Raw genomic sequence first — 15513 nt, forward strand, 5'->3', positions numbered from 1 at the left:
GTTTTCACCACTTATGATCTAGTCATCCGAAACGGGTGACGTGCTGTGCGCAGTTCATTTTGGTCATTTTGCATTTGACGCTGACTCTAGTCACTGTAAGCGAAAACGCGATCAATTTATAGCTCTTGCTTAAGATGAAAATCGAAATGCCTGCAAATAGTACTCAACCCCATCCCGTCTTTGTGCATATGAGTGTTGAATTGTATTGTTGATCGCAGCGTCAGTACAGCTCCTTAGTCGGCGGTCATTTTGAGTAGATTCCTTGAGCAGTCAGAGTACTTTTCGTGTTCCTGCATACGATATCGCGTGATAAACAATGGCACAATTTATCTAAGTATCTGTAAGATGCTTGGATATCGCGTCTTCAATTTCTTAAATTTCAGTACACAGGGAAGCGTGCGACCCCCGAGTAAGGATCGTTTGTTCGTGCTGCCCAGAAGCTTGTCACCTGTTTCGGGATCTTTTCAGCGCATGGCCGCTGTTCGGCGCCGTTTTGTTTGATTGGTTCTCAGAATGGTCATGTGTTTCAATCTTGTGGCGCAAAATTTTGAGCTGTCGAAATGGCTTCTTGCAGTGCCGTCAAAATGACGTTAAGTTGCAGACACATCTTTAGCAGAGCTATTCACGCCGACTGAATAGTAGATATCAGTAACTGCGGACGGAAAAAAAAAAACTGTATAGATGATTGGGAGGAAAACACTTATGCTTGTATTACGGATGAGATAAAAGGTACTATTCCTGTAATCTGACTGGTTCACGTTGTGCAGCGGTAAATACGTCATGCATACACATCAGACTGTTATGACAAAATGAAGTTTCATGACATAAACAATGTCCTGTCATTGACGAAAATGGCAGAAGTTGGGCGCCACGTTAGGCGAGTGCATAAAGCCGCGAATTTGATGTGGAGTACAGGAGGCTGTCAACTCACCGCTGTTTGGTACAAAATTACTCTCGGTGGTGATGTAAGCTGAGACATCTTGCTGTAATTACAGAAAGTACTGAAACGACGCTATAAGAGTAGTTTTCAGCCGCGCAACCTTTTGAAGGATTAAAATGGAAGCGCAAATTTACAGCCGCACGAGGGCACTATCTGTCTTCCCGTCGCAAACGCTTTGCTCTCGCAGAGAAATCATTGATCCGTGAGGTTGCCAAGCGAAGCAATGGCGGTCTGCTAACTCAAGCGGCTTATCTGCGCGAGATGAGGCATTTCAGAGAGCACTGCGACGCTTTCGAATTATCTGTCTGGACAGTTCGTAAGTGCGACCACCCGAGGAGTCATATGGTGCTGTGACAGGCTCGGCGGCACCGTTAGACGCACGATGCTGAACTTCGTACTTTTCTTTGCACAGGCGCTACTGGAATGCAGTGGATCGGGCTGTGGCGACTTCCATGTGTCCCCGGGCCATCTGTCTTTTGTGACGTCGGTGACGCGACATCGGCAACCAAGTTTGCATACGGGTGTGTTTGGGTCGCTTATATCGGTGCAATCAGATGGAAACCGCATGGAAGGACTATCACCGTTACCTCGTTTGGACACATCGTTTGGCGCAGCGGCAACATCCGAGACTTCGTGGGAACGGCCTAAAAAGACTGGACGGACAGCAGATCTCTTCAGTGGGCTCGGCGGCACCGTTAGACGCATGATGCTGAACTTCGTACTTTTCTTTGCACAGGTTAGTGACAAATGGTCATTCACAAGTTGCCTTAGAAGCGATTGTGCCTGCCTTGTCGTGCTGCCGATCCCCCAGTGTATTTTTTGTTGCTGCCATGAGTAATCGCGAGTGCTTTGCATGCTGTTGAAGCTAAGTGGCGATGTGGAGGAGAACCCTGTGCCTGATGAACAGAAACTGGATCAAATTCTGAGCACTGTCACGAAAATTAAGGCTACCCAAACTGCTTTGCAAGGTGAACTTGAGGGTGTTCAGTTCAGGCTCACTGAAATAGAAGACACATTAGCGTCGCTAAAGCTATGTAATGAAAAAGTGCAGAAATGTGAGGAATCTGTAGTGGTGATGCATAAGGAATTGTTCCAAATCACTAAAAGACTGGATGCCCTGGAAAATAGGAGCCGTAGAAATAATATTGTGACCTATGGATTGAAAGAGGAAAATAACGAGAGTGCCTCCGAGCTTCAAAAAAAAGTAGAAAACAATCTCTTGAGAAGCAAATTGGAAGTCCAGGTCAGATCCATAAAACGCATCCATCGTGTTGGCAGGAAAGATGCTGGCAATGAACGCCCTGTCATCTTGCGCTTTTATGATTTCACTGAAAAGGTTAAGGTTTTTCAAAGTTGCCATAAGCTAAAGAACAGTGGAATATCAATATCTGAGAATTTCTCGGTTCCTGTGCGCGAAATACGCAAAAAATTATGGCAGTATTTAAATTGAATCGTGACAATGGGGATAAAGTAAGTTTAGTTTTTGACAAGCTCAAAATAAACAATAATATGTACGCATGGGATCCCACAGAGGATAAAAGGGTACCAGTGAAGCAAACGAAAAACACATTTTCGAAATCTCATGGTGCTCCCGCTGAATGACGTTTTCACAATATACCATTAATCATTCTGAGTTTCAATGCTAGGAGCATTGTTAATAAGGATGATAAATTATAAGAATTATTCCTGCTTTACAGTTCAGACGTAATAATAATTACAGAAACGTGGTTGCACTCTTCCATACATGACTCGGAAATCGTCCCTGAGTCTTACACACTTCTTCTGATCGGAACAGCCGTGGTGGTGGGGTTGCTATTGCCATTAATCAGAACCTCTACTTCAAGGAAGAGGAAGGCATGGACGGCCATTAAAGTGTTTGGTGCATGATAACAACGGGTAATGATAAGCAGTAATCGGTGGTATTTTTAGGTGCCCGAAGCCAACAGATGATTATCTTTTGAAAGGGCATGACTATTTGAATTCTAAAATGAAAGAACGGACTAAAATCATATTATCTGGAGATTTCAATTTACCCGGAATTGATTGGACCACCTTAACTCCTGGAAGAAAGGAAGTGACCAATTGCGAACTGCTTTTAAACATAATGTTCAGTTTTTTGTTTACAGCAGCTGGTTACTATTGCCGACACGCATTCGGGGCTATACTACCTCAGTGCTCAATCTTGTTATTGTATCTAGCATGTGAACCCCGGAACTTGTCATTGCGGAAAGTATATCAGACCATAAGTTACTCGCATTAACATTTCCACAGATGGGACAGCAGAGCACCGCAGTCCACCTTGAGCAGACACGTATTGTAACGAAAGGTTATAGTCGGGCTTATGACGTGAGCATCATCGACTTTATAGATTTAAAGTCGGATATTTATATTTTGGAAAACCGGTCAGTTGTTTAATTACGGCTAAAGCTCAAGGAAACGATAATATACTGGGAAGAAAAATTCATTCCATCCAAGACGAAAAGAAGACAACGTAAAACGCCATATATTACCCGCAATATTATTCACCTAAAGCGAAAACTCGTGAGAATTCGTAGAAGTAAAAAATCACTTGCGGAAATATGTGAACTCCCCCCCCCCCCCCCTGTTCATGAAAAAAATTAAAGAGGCGAGAGTAAGGTTTTTTTCAAGCACAATGTCGAACTTTATGTCTACACAACCACAGAAATGTTGGCGCTATTCTTCAAAATCTGATGACGCGATCTCAAAAATATAAGTTGACGGATGTATCATAAATATCAGTGAGCGATTGCAAACTATTTAAATTCATACTTCCAATCTGTCTTCACACGTGCAACACCGGTGAATGCAACCCCTGCCCAGCACACTAGCCACATGCCCGAAGTGGTGATAACACAAACAGGCGTAATTAACTTACTCTTGCAATTAGATACGAAAAAGTGTCCTAGTCCTGATGGCATCTCAAACGTATTCATCAGACGCTATGCTGAGTAGACTGCTCCTTTTCTGTGCGCAAAATGTACCGAGTCACTTAAAACAGGTACTGTTCCACAAGATTGGCTCCATTCAAAGGTGAACCCTATTCACAAGGGCGGCAGCAAATTGCTGGGGAACGCATACCAACCTATATCATTAATCAGTTCTTGTTGCAAGGTAATGGAGCATATAATTCATAATGCTATCATAACATACTTAGAAGAGAACAACCTTCTATTCCCCAGACTACATGGCTTTCGAAATACATTGTCAACAGCTACTCAACTGTTTGAAATCACACTGACCTGGCATCAATAATTATTTCTCGACTACAGGCTGATACAATCCTCATAAATTTCGCTAAAGCTTTCGATCGTGTTCACCATAAAAAATTGATTTTAAAACTAGAAACGATAGGTATTGATCTGAAAATAGTAGCATGGATAGAAGCCTATCTTTCCAACCGTAAACAGTTCATGTCAATAAATGGTTTCGACTCAGATTACCTTGAAGTCCTTCGGGGGTCCCGCAGGGCTCCGTTCTTGGGCCCCTGCTGTTTCTCATATATGTAAATGATATCTATTTGTGTGCCGAACATGGAGTGACAATGAGACTTTCTGCAGATGACTGCGTGATTTATACAGCCGTGAACAGCTCTGGTGACCAAATGAAACTTCAGTCTTCTTTAAAAAACATTTCTGACTGGTGTGCAGCATGGGACATGCAAATTAACATATCGAAAACGGCGCATTTAAACATAACAAGAAAAAAATTCCTTTGTCTTACAACTACACATTATCTGGCTCCCCGATACCACACGTAGCCAAAGCAAAATACCTGGGGATCACACTAACCCAAGACCTTAAATGGCATGCACACATCGAGAACATATGTAGCAACGCATTCAAGCAGCTTGGTTTTCTTCGCCGCAGACTAGCAATGGCTCCACCGCACGTGAAGTTAACAGCCTATAAAACATTAGTACGACCTATCCTTGAGTATGCAAACATAATCTGGGATCCCCATCAAGCGTACCTGATCGAAAAGTTAGAAACAATTCAGTCGAAAGCACTACGATTCATATATTCAAAATACTCATGTCATGAAAGCGTAACAGCCATGCGCATCACTGCACAAATACAGATCTTGTTTTGTCGCCGGAAAACGACTGTAATGAAGTTCCTTTGCAACATTTATCATCATAGATTAAACATACATAAGGAAGACTACCTGTTAACACTCCAGCGTCGATCCACCCGAGGTAACCATAACTATTGCATAAGACCATTCTTGGCGCGTTGCAACACGTTTAAATACTCGTTTTTTCCTAAGGCTATCGAAATGTGGAATGCGTTACCAAGTGAAATTGTTAACATTACTAACCCTGACAGGCATCGATAGATCGCCAAGTACTGCCTTAAACTTCAGCTCCAACACTGCCATATTTGTCTAGCACTATGCATACACTTCAATGTCAACGAAATGGAGTCTTCCCACTATGGAAGAAGCAAGCAAATTTACTGGCAGCTTCTTTTTTAATAAGGTAATGTACGCGCCATGTATATGGAACATGTTTGCTTGTCACTTATGATGTATTTCACGTAAGGTTTTGCAGATGTGTGCATACAGGCTCACCATTTGCTTATTATTCGGAAAATAAAAATAATTACTCAAGAGCACGTTATGACACTACGCTGTAATCATATGATGTTGTTAACTGACTTTTTCCTTGACTGTTTTTTAATCCAGCCAAAAAAGAATCTTTCTTTATTGCTTTGCATTTTACCGTTACGACACTAATGAACATGTGCACGCGGCGTCACCATAGCTTCATACCACGATTTCCAGTCATCTTTCGCTTTCTTTCCCTTTTCTCATTTGATCCCCGTCTGTATGTGCAAATTGGCCCCCCTGGGCATTGACAAGTTAACCTCCCAGCTATACTCCGTTCTTCTGTTTCTGTCTCTCTTTCTCAGAAATCTTTCGCGTTACGCAGGAGCCCTTTCGCGCGCTAGCGCATGAAAATTTAACAGACTATGTATGCCTTCCACTAAATTGGTTGTGTGCGTGTCTGTAACTGGGTTACACTTGGTTATATTTTCATGCGCTGGTGCGCAAAAGGCTCTTGCGAACGCGAAAGATGTCTCTCTCTCTGCGCTGCTTTCCGCGCTCCACACAACTCAAGTTAACACTTTAAGAACTTAGCAGGCTTGCTGACCTGATGGTAGCGGGGTTTAAAACGGCTGTTCAAAAAGGTGGACAGAAAAGCCAGTAGCTAAGACTAATTTTTGATATTCTGAGACTGGACATGGATTATGACGGATGCGCGGGCGCCGCTTAGCCAGTGCTGGAGCCACATCGCAAATCTGTCGATTCCATTGTTTACGACGGCGTTCTTAAACGTTTTAGTTCTTGCATTCAAATGCCGCTAATACGTGGATGTGAGAGGTCATCGGCGGTTACGAGGGGCAATGCCATTTTCCGCTCCTATTCTGTGCCAATCAACTGCGAATATTTCGTTGCCATTCTTTCTCTTCAGCTGTAACGTTCCTCGAGTCTCATAAACCCGTTCAGCCTTTCCGTGCGTAGCTGCTGTTGAATGTGCACTCGCCAGCAGGCTCCCGCAAACGCAATGCCACCTCACGACCGCGCTCTTGCTCGCGCCGGCCGTTCGCGCATGTATTGTTACTTTTGATAAAGACGGTATGGCATATGTCATCATTTTGATTTCAATCGCAAACTAGGCTTGCGACGGCGTTCTGAAGGGTAAAAGAAATAGAATGGCACCACCCGGAATACTGCAAATGAAACACATGTTTGATATAGAAGTTGTGAAATCTTCCACCACATGGAGGTCCATTAGTGATGCCGTACGCCATCGTTATGAACCCCGTCGCCTGTTGACAATCCCAACTGCATCTATTACAACTACAGCAATGGCAGACGGATTTCGCATTATGGGGCTAGTAAGACATTTGCGTTATTATGCCCATAGATTTCGTGTACACTATTTCAATAGACACGAGTATCGAGCTCAGTGACCGGAGGAACAAAGCGGATGCCGAAAAATTGTATCGTTTGGTTTACAAATACTTTTGTGTGGTTTGGTAAGCCCCAGGCCACAGAGAATTCAGATATTAACTAGAGTTGCACTCAACACCTTTAAATATCGGTGATTCGTCGATAAACATGCATTCGAACATTCTTGGTGACTGACGTAGCCGAAGCTAGCCACCGCCGGCGTTCAGATTCAGATGCAGTATATCGCTTTTGCTTCATTATCATGCAGTTAAACCATGCCGATAATACTGCGTGAAAAGATAAGTGCGTATCATCCCACGAGACAGGTAGATGATAATACACCGATGCACATAACCCTGTCCATTTATGCGCATTAGTTTATGGCAACATGCACAGTCTAGGGTAATGGTCATTTCCGGGGTAAAAAAAATAAAACGCTGAATAGGAAAGCGTACACTGTCAATCACACTTAGCGGGAAAATGCTTCCGCGTGATCATGCACCTGTGGAACGCCATTGCATTTAACTGGTCCGCGAATCAATGCTAAGCGACGCGCGAGAAGATTTACAACGATGCGGTGCTTCATGTTGACGGCCACTCTGCATCAGTTTGCTACCCGTTTGGGTACAATAGCGCTTCTCACGCGTGCAGCCCGCGGGGCCGGGTTCCTGTTTAGTATGATTGACTCCCCATGCGCGAAAAGAGAAATCCCACTGCGCGGACACACTGACAAGCTGCGTCGTTCCAAAGGCAGGGCTTGATTTTTCCCAACTACTGCCCTTGCGTCACCAGGGCACTCAAGTTGTATAGATTGGATTGTATAGATTGTATAGACTTTGTATAGACTGGATTGGCTGAAACTGAACGCGCGTCACCTGCTGATCGGACGCGGCGCACCAAAGAAAGCGAAACGTGCACACAATATTAAAGCATAACAATGGTTAGTCAGCCATAAATACAGTCAAAATAAAACGAAGGTTAAATGCTCCAAATATCAAACAGCCACAGCAAAAAAAAAGGCCTTAGCGCACCATAAAGACATCCAGACGAATTACCATAAAGCAATGCCTGAATGTAACGCCATCAAACAAAAACAACATAAAATGCAAAAGCTTTCTCCCGAAAGCTCACCCTGCTTATGATTGTTCATCGCATCGGCCCATCTAGCCGTCTATTATTTATTAAATGAGGTTTTCTGCGTTTATTTGTAGCGCTACTCCCACCTCTCAAAAAGGTAGTCATTGGGGATATGTTTACCCGGAAAGCAAAAATGTCAACGTTGAAAAAGATTAAAGAACGCTGGATATGTCGAGGAAACGACTTCCGCATGTAGATGAAATTTCAGAGACTCGCCGTTTCTTAATTTTGTTCCATTCACTTCATTCCAGTGTGGCTTTCGTTTCAGTTTTAATTCGCTTTGTTCTTTTTCTGTTAATCGTTAGTTTCTCCGCGCTTTCTCTTATAATTTCGTTTCCTTTTGTATATTCACCTTTCCCTCCAGTTTCTTTTTTCCCGTCTTTCTTTGCTTTATTTTTGTCGGTACTATTTTTTTTCCTTTCATATACAATTTGTGCCCTCCTCCTATGAGCGTCTTTTGTAATTTCTCCGTTTCTTCCTTTTACTTTCCTTCTTTTTTTTCTCTTCGTGCGAACCAGTTTTTGCTTGTGCGCTGGTTGTAGAATGTTCAGCTATGTGTGAGCTTAAATGATAATGCATTCTAAACATTTCGGTGTGGATGACTTCCAGGGGACTTGCCAATTAACAACACCGTTCTTTTTTCCTAACTGGAGTCTCTGGGAACCTTTGGCCGAACTTTAACATTTATACGCAGTTGCCTTACTGATCATTTCGAAATAATAAACTTGGCCGACATTTTATTGCACCCAGCATCCATTAACCAATGTACGCCTCAGGGTTCAATTTTAGGACGACTGTATTTTTTAGCATGCATCAAGAATTTTTCTGGTTATTTCACCAAATCTAACTGCATTTTATGCGCTGATGACACTACATTATATACTAGTGACAGAAATATAAATGATCTAATCAAAACTTTGAAGCTGAACTAAAACTTACAGCTGACTGGTTTCAGGTAACTAGATTGAAATCAATCCTTTAAAGAAAAAGAAATTTTACGATGTTTAATTCGCAATCATAAACAGGCGATTAATATTGCTCTACTTTATTTGGATAACCAAATTATACCACTTTCTGAATGCACTGCATTTCTTAGTGTCCCACGAGACAAACATCTGAGATTTAGTATGCAGTCGGAATCATTGTCAGAATGGGCTTTTTGTATTGGGGTGCTTCTTAGAACACATCATTACTTTCAGCAACATATCCCCCGGGCACTTTTTTTAACATATTCACAATCAATTAACATACTGCATATCAACTTGGGGAACTGCATATCTCATTAATATATCAAGCATTCATCATTTACAAAATAGTGCAGTTCGAATATTTAGCTTTCCTCGGTCCTCTCCCCCCCCCCTCCCCCTATACCGGAATCTTATTATCCTTTCTTTGCTGAGTCTGCTTCGCCACAACAGTTCTGCTAATGGTGATATTGTAATTACTGCTCTTTTTTCATCTTTGTTCAATTTTGCGGCAATTTGCTACTGCCCATAATTAACACTATCTATGACAAGCAAAACCTTCTGTTTTCAGCTATAACTATATGGAACTCACGGCCCTCATGCGCTAAAACAGATCAGTGTCCAGGTTTTTCAATAATAACGTCAAAGCAATAGCGGCTGTGACTCAGTGCTAAAGTGGTGTCTCTTCCTGTGCAGATCCTTGGATGCATCGACAAGCTGGTTTCATGGAACAATACTCCAAGTGGCGTCATCTGCGCATGCTTCGCAGACGGGTCATCGACTTACGAGCAGCATGCTGAAACCTTCGCCAGTGCATCGCCCCTGTGTGCCATAGCTACGGCTTGCCGGGTGGATCAACGGCTCGGCTCCTGAGTGTTCCATGGAACTTTGGTGCTTGTGAGCGCACCGTCGACTTCGGGAGCAGCGCGACGTCACCAGCCAAGAGCTTAAAAGCGCCATACGAGATCTCGTTCTTCAGTGGACAAAGCAACAGCGGCTGTGACACAATGCTAAAGCACTGTCCCTTCATTGTGCAGGTATGTTACCTTGAGAATACTCGGTGCCTAAAATCAGACAATCGATCATTGCTGCTGTTTCTTTGCCCACAAGACGCAGTTGGTTTGTGTTGGAACGCCATGTATTATATCAGCCACCTATTGTTGAGTGGAGACGTGGAGCTCAATCCAGGACCTCCTTAATCTGACTCCCCAACGAAGCCCGGAAACTTATCAAAATGTAATCAGCCTAATTACAGCACTTCTGTACTGTCCACGTGCTCTGCAAAGACCGCTCAACAATCGGCTGCTGTAACGTGTCCAACTGAAACTGATAACATTGTGACCATGCATGCCGAAGTTGTTGAACGACACAAGCATATGGCTGAGGACCGTGGCAATATTAAGCCATTCCAAGCATTCGTTAACTCACGTTTTGATATGCTTGAAACCCGCGTGGCTGCAATTGAAGCGTCACCATCTAGCTTAACAGTTAGCGCGTTCCGAAATTAAAACACTAACTAGAACTGTGGCTCGGTTGGTTGAAAAGAATGAGGACCATGATAATCGATCCAGTCGCAACAATATTGTTACGTTAGGCGATCCATGCGCTCATATGCGCATAAGAAGGAAAAAGAAGAATCTCGGTAGTTTTTGGTGAAGACGACGACGACGTTCAAGCAGTGTGGGCTGCTGGTGCCTGCAGGAAAGGCCTGTTGTGTGAAAGCCTTGTCTTCTTGTCCTAGCCGTTCGCCATCGCCTCGAGCCTACCGTACCCGATCACCTACTCCTCGCCGCAGCTTGTCCCCAACGTACCAAGGCCCCTACTCGGGAAACTAGGGAACGCAGCGCCCGGACGTGGCGCTGTGTTACCAACCCGGACAGCCAATTGTGTTTCGACCATCGCACCACGCAGCAATTTGATCAATGCCCTCGTAGATAGAGTCCCTGTTCCCGCTCTCATTGACACTGGAGCCCATATTTCAGTCCTTAGCTCTTCGTTCCGCCAACGCCTCAAAAAGTTCTTGCGTCCGCTAACACCTCTGCAGTTCGTGTTGCTGATGGCAACACCGCTACCATCATCGGAATGGGCACCTCGCGCGCTAGCATCGCCGGCCACCACGTCCCTGTGCTCTTCGCCGTCCTTACTACTTGTCCTCAAGCCTTCATTTTAGGCCTATACTTTTTATCAGCCCATTCCGCTTTTATTGACTGTTCCTCCGGACGTCTGCGCCTAGCCCTGGTCCATTGTGTTCACGATCCTAGTGCTGACCATTCCCAGCCTCGCCTCCGCTCTAGTACATTTACTCGCCTACCTCCCGAGGCGGCAGTATACGTGCCCATGTAACCTTTTCCTTCCCTTCCTGACGGCGACTACGTTGTAAACCCCATCACCGACGTCGCTCTACAGCGCAATATCGTCCTACCTTATAACATTGTGCACGTCGCGAATAACCACACCTACATTCCCGTACTCAACTTTAGCATGTCTTCGCAAGTTCTCCCGGAGAGAGGTTTTCTTGCCGAGCTCTCACCTTTGTCCAGCTTTACTATATCAGCAGTACTGTCTGACCATGACGCCGAGGTACCTGCCTAACCAGTCCCGTCACAAAGCCCGGAGGACCGCATCTCAGCTATGGTTGCCTCTGGCCTGCGTCCCGAATAGGGCAGAGCCTGTGCCGGCCTTTTGCGGTCATACAGCGACATTTTTTATTTCGGTCACGGATCCCTGGGCCAAACGTCTGTCGTTACACATCGCATCGATACTGAGATGCCCGCCCTATTCATCTACGGCCTTACAGAGTTGCTGTTTCCGAACGCTGGATCATTCAAGAATAAGTGGAGAAAATGTTGGCCAGCAACATTATTGAGGCGTCGAGCAGCCCCTGGGCGTCTCCGGTAGTACTCATCAAAACAAAGACAACAGCTGAAAGTTATGCGCAGATTATCGACACCTAAATAAGATAACAAAGAAAGACATGTACCCTCCTGCAAGGATCAAAGACGCCCTCGACTGCCTGCATGGTACCAGAAACTTCTCTATTAACCTCAGTTCTGTATATTGGCAGATCTCTGTTGACGAAAGAGATCGCGAAAAGTGCTTTTGTCACCCCGGATTGCCTCTATCAATTCAAGGTGATGACTTTCGGCTTATGTAATTCCCCTGCGACCTTCGAGCGCTTGATGAACTCGTTACTACGCGGGTTCAAATGGAACACATGTCTGTGCTACCTCGATGAGGTCATCGTATTTTCATCAACATTTGAGGGCCACCTCCATCGTGTTTTGGTTATTCTTGGCGTCTTCCGAAGAGCTCGCCTTCAGTTGAACTCCAAGGAGTGTAGCTTAGGTGGCAGGGAACCGATGTCCTAGGATATTTAGTCAACACCCATGGCATCCAGCCGGACCCCGACAAAATTCGCGAAATTCTCGATGTAAGTGGTTTTCCTATCCCGAAATCTCGCAGCGACGTGCATAGCTTCCTCGGACTTTTCTCATATTTCCTGCGATTTGCACCAAACTTCGCGGAAATTGCCCGCCCACTTACGCAGCTTCTGAAAAAAGAGGTCGCCTTTTCGTGGGGCCACGAACTATCGGCCGCCTTCGCCGCTATTATTCTCCGCCTAACCGGTCCGCCGGTGCTGGCTCACTTCAATCCGTCAGCGCCCACAGAAGTAAGCACTGACGCAAGTGGGGATAGAATTGGTGCCGTTCTCGGAAAACATCAGCTCGTTTCCCCTCGCGTCATCGACTATGGCAGCCGACTCGACTCCTTTCTGCGGCCGAACAGTATTATTCCTTGACTGAACGTGAGTGCTTAGCCCCAGTTTGGGCCATTACGAAGTTCCGCTCTTACTTGTATGGGTGGCCATTCACAGTAGTCACTGACCACCGCGCATTGTGTTGGCTTTCTACACACAAAGACCCTACTGGCCGCCTTGGGCGTTGGCCTTGCGCTTACAGGAGTACAATATTTCAGTGGTCCCTGTCCCATCATCCATTCGACCCACCAAGCCAACTTGATTGTGACAATGATGCTTGCGTGCTCTCTATTTCTGACTTCTCCAATATTCGCCGTGAGCAACGCCAAGACCCTCAGCTTCGCAAAATTATCAATCGCCTTAGCGCCGATCGCCATGACCATTCCCTTCGTTTGTTTGTGCTCCATGACGGCAGCTTATACCGGCACAGTATGCGATCTGATGGCCCCGACCTTCTACTAGTAGTCCCTCAGCACCTACGCACAGCCGTCCTTGAACAGCTTCACGACGTTCCCACAGCGGGTCGTCTGGGCGTCTCTCGCACATACGACAGTGTGCGCCGTCGGTTCTTTAGGCCTGGCCTATACTGCGCAATCCGGTGTTACGTGGCTTCTTGTGACCGCTGTCAACGCCGGAAAACAATTAGTTTACCAGCTGGACTTCTGCAAACGATCGACATCCATATAGACCCATTTTCTCGAGTGGGTCTGGATCTTTTAGGGCCTTTTCCACTGTCCGCACCGGGGAAGAAATGGATTGCGGTGGCCACCGATTACACCACACGCTACGCGGTCACACGAGCAATACCAACCTGTTGAGCAACTGATGTCACTCTTTCCCTCCTCAACGATGTTATACTCGTCCATGGAGCTCCCCGCCAACTGCTCACCGACCGTGGCCGTTGCTTTCTTGCGCGTATATTCGACGAGATCCTAAGGTTGTGCAACGTTCGTCATTCTATGACAACTGCCGACCATCCACTGACGAACGGGCTTACCGAGAGCCTTAACCGGACATTGAATGACTTGCTGTCAATGTACGTTTCTGATGATCACCGCGACTGGGACATAATGCTGCCGTTTGTGACATTTGCATACAATCCGTCGCGTCACGGCACTACTGGCAACTGCCCCTTCTATCTTCTATACGGCCGTGAACCTCTGCTTCAATTTGATAGCCTGTTTCCTTCTGTCACCACTGCCAGCTCACGCTCGTGACGCCATAGCCCGAGCTGATGCTGCCGGCGTTGTTGCTCGCAACCGACTCGCAGCCTCCCAGCACTCCCAGAAACATCGCTGTGATTTCTGTCATCGCAACATCCATTATTCTTGCGGGTTTCTCGTGCTGCTTTGAAACCCAGCTCGCCGCGTTGGCTTCTGGGAAAAATATTTGCCCCGTTATACAGGACCCTACCGTATTTAACAAGTCACTGCAGTGACATACGAAATTGCGCCCTTGCATTCCGCACGTCATACCTCTACATCACGCACCAAAATGGTTCACGTTGCACGCCTAAAGCCGTACTACACGAACCCTGGTTTGGACGCTAGTACGCACCGGGATGGTTCGTTTCAGCCGGCGGGTAGTGTTAGGTTAGGCGATCCATGCGCTGATATGCGCATAAGGAAAAGAGAAGAATCTCGGTAGTTTTTGACGAAGACGACGTTCAAGCAGTGTCAGCCCCCTCAAACCCCCTAACGTAGAGCGTTGCCACAGACCTGGTCGAAAGCGGAAAGAGCATCCACACCTAGTTATTCTCAAGCTACTGGACCGGGAAAAGTCTTTGGTCAAGAAAAATGTCTCAAAACCTAAAGGGTCTGATTATTACATAACTGAAGATTTTTCACCCAATGTTCGTGCTATTAGGAAAAGAATTTCGGATGCTTCTTCACATCTTCGATGACAGGGTTATGAGGTCAAACTGAGCTATGATCATGCTTTTATCGACGATGTTCGCTACATTAGCGACAGTGTGTCTAATGCTCTTATCAGAGACCCGAAATTTTTGAATTTTAACACTTGCCTGTCGCAATCTCGAGATTCCTGGCCTGCAGATAAAAAAAAAAATCTTCCACTGGTCAGGCTACGACGCCAGAAGGTAGCGCCACATAGGACTGTGTGAGGGGCAGTGGATTGGCATCTGTGACTGCGCATCCCATTTCAGTTCTTTACACCAACATACGAAGTGTTCTACTGAAGCGCGATGAACTTATCTCTGTTGCTGATTCAGCTGACGCTGATATTGTGTTAATAACCGAAAAGTGGCTTTCGTCAAAGGTTGATGACTGAACATGTGATTTGCAAAAAAAGATTTAATATATACCGATTTGACAGAGGGCAGCCATGTGGCGGAGGTGTTATGATTGCAGTTGCGGACCACCTTGTTTCGTCATGCGTGAATATTGTGACCGATTTGGAAATGATATGGGTCGAACTTCGTGTGTCTCTTAAGAAACTGATTTTGGGAATTTGCTATCAGCCACCATCGTATGGCCGTACTTTTGTAGATGAACTACATTATGCTATCAATATGATTGTTGTACGCTTTCTTGACGTTCCTGTCATTTTAGTCGGCGATTTCAACTACCTATCCATTGTGTGGTCAAACTCATCTGCTTATCCTAGCCCTTTCTCGACCAAATGCAGTTACGTTCTTCACATGTGTGCAGATTTTAATCTATCATAACTTATCACTGAACCAACCCGCACTGTCTCATCATCGTCCAGCGTGTTAACCA

Source organism: Amblyomma maculatum, chromosome 10 (genome assembly GCF_055883805.1).
Source record: "Amblyomma maculatum isolate TAMU_Amacu chromosome 10, ASM5588380v1, whole genome shotgun sequence".
NCBI classification, from domain to species: Eukaryota; Metazoa; Arthropoda; class Arachnida; order Ixodida; family Ixodidae; genus Amblyomma; species Amblyomma maculatum.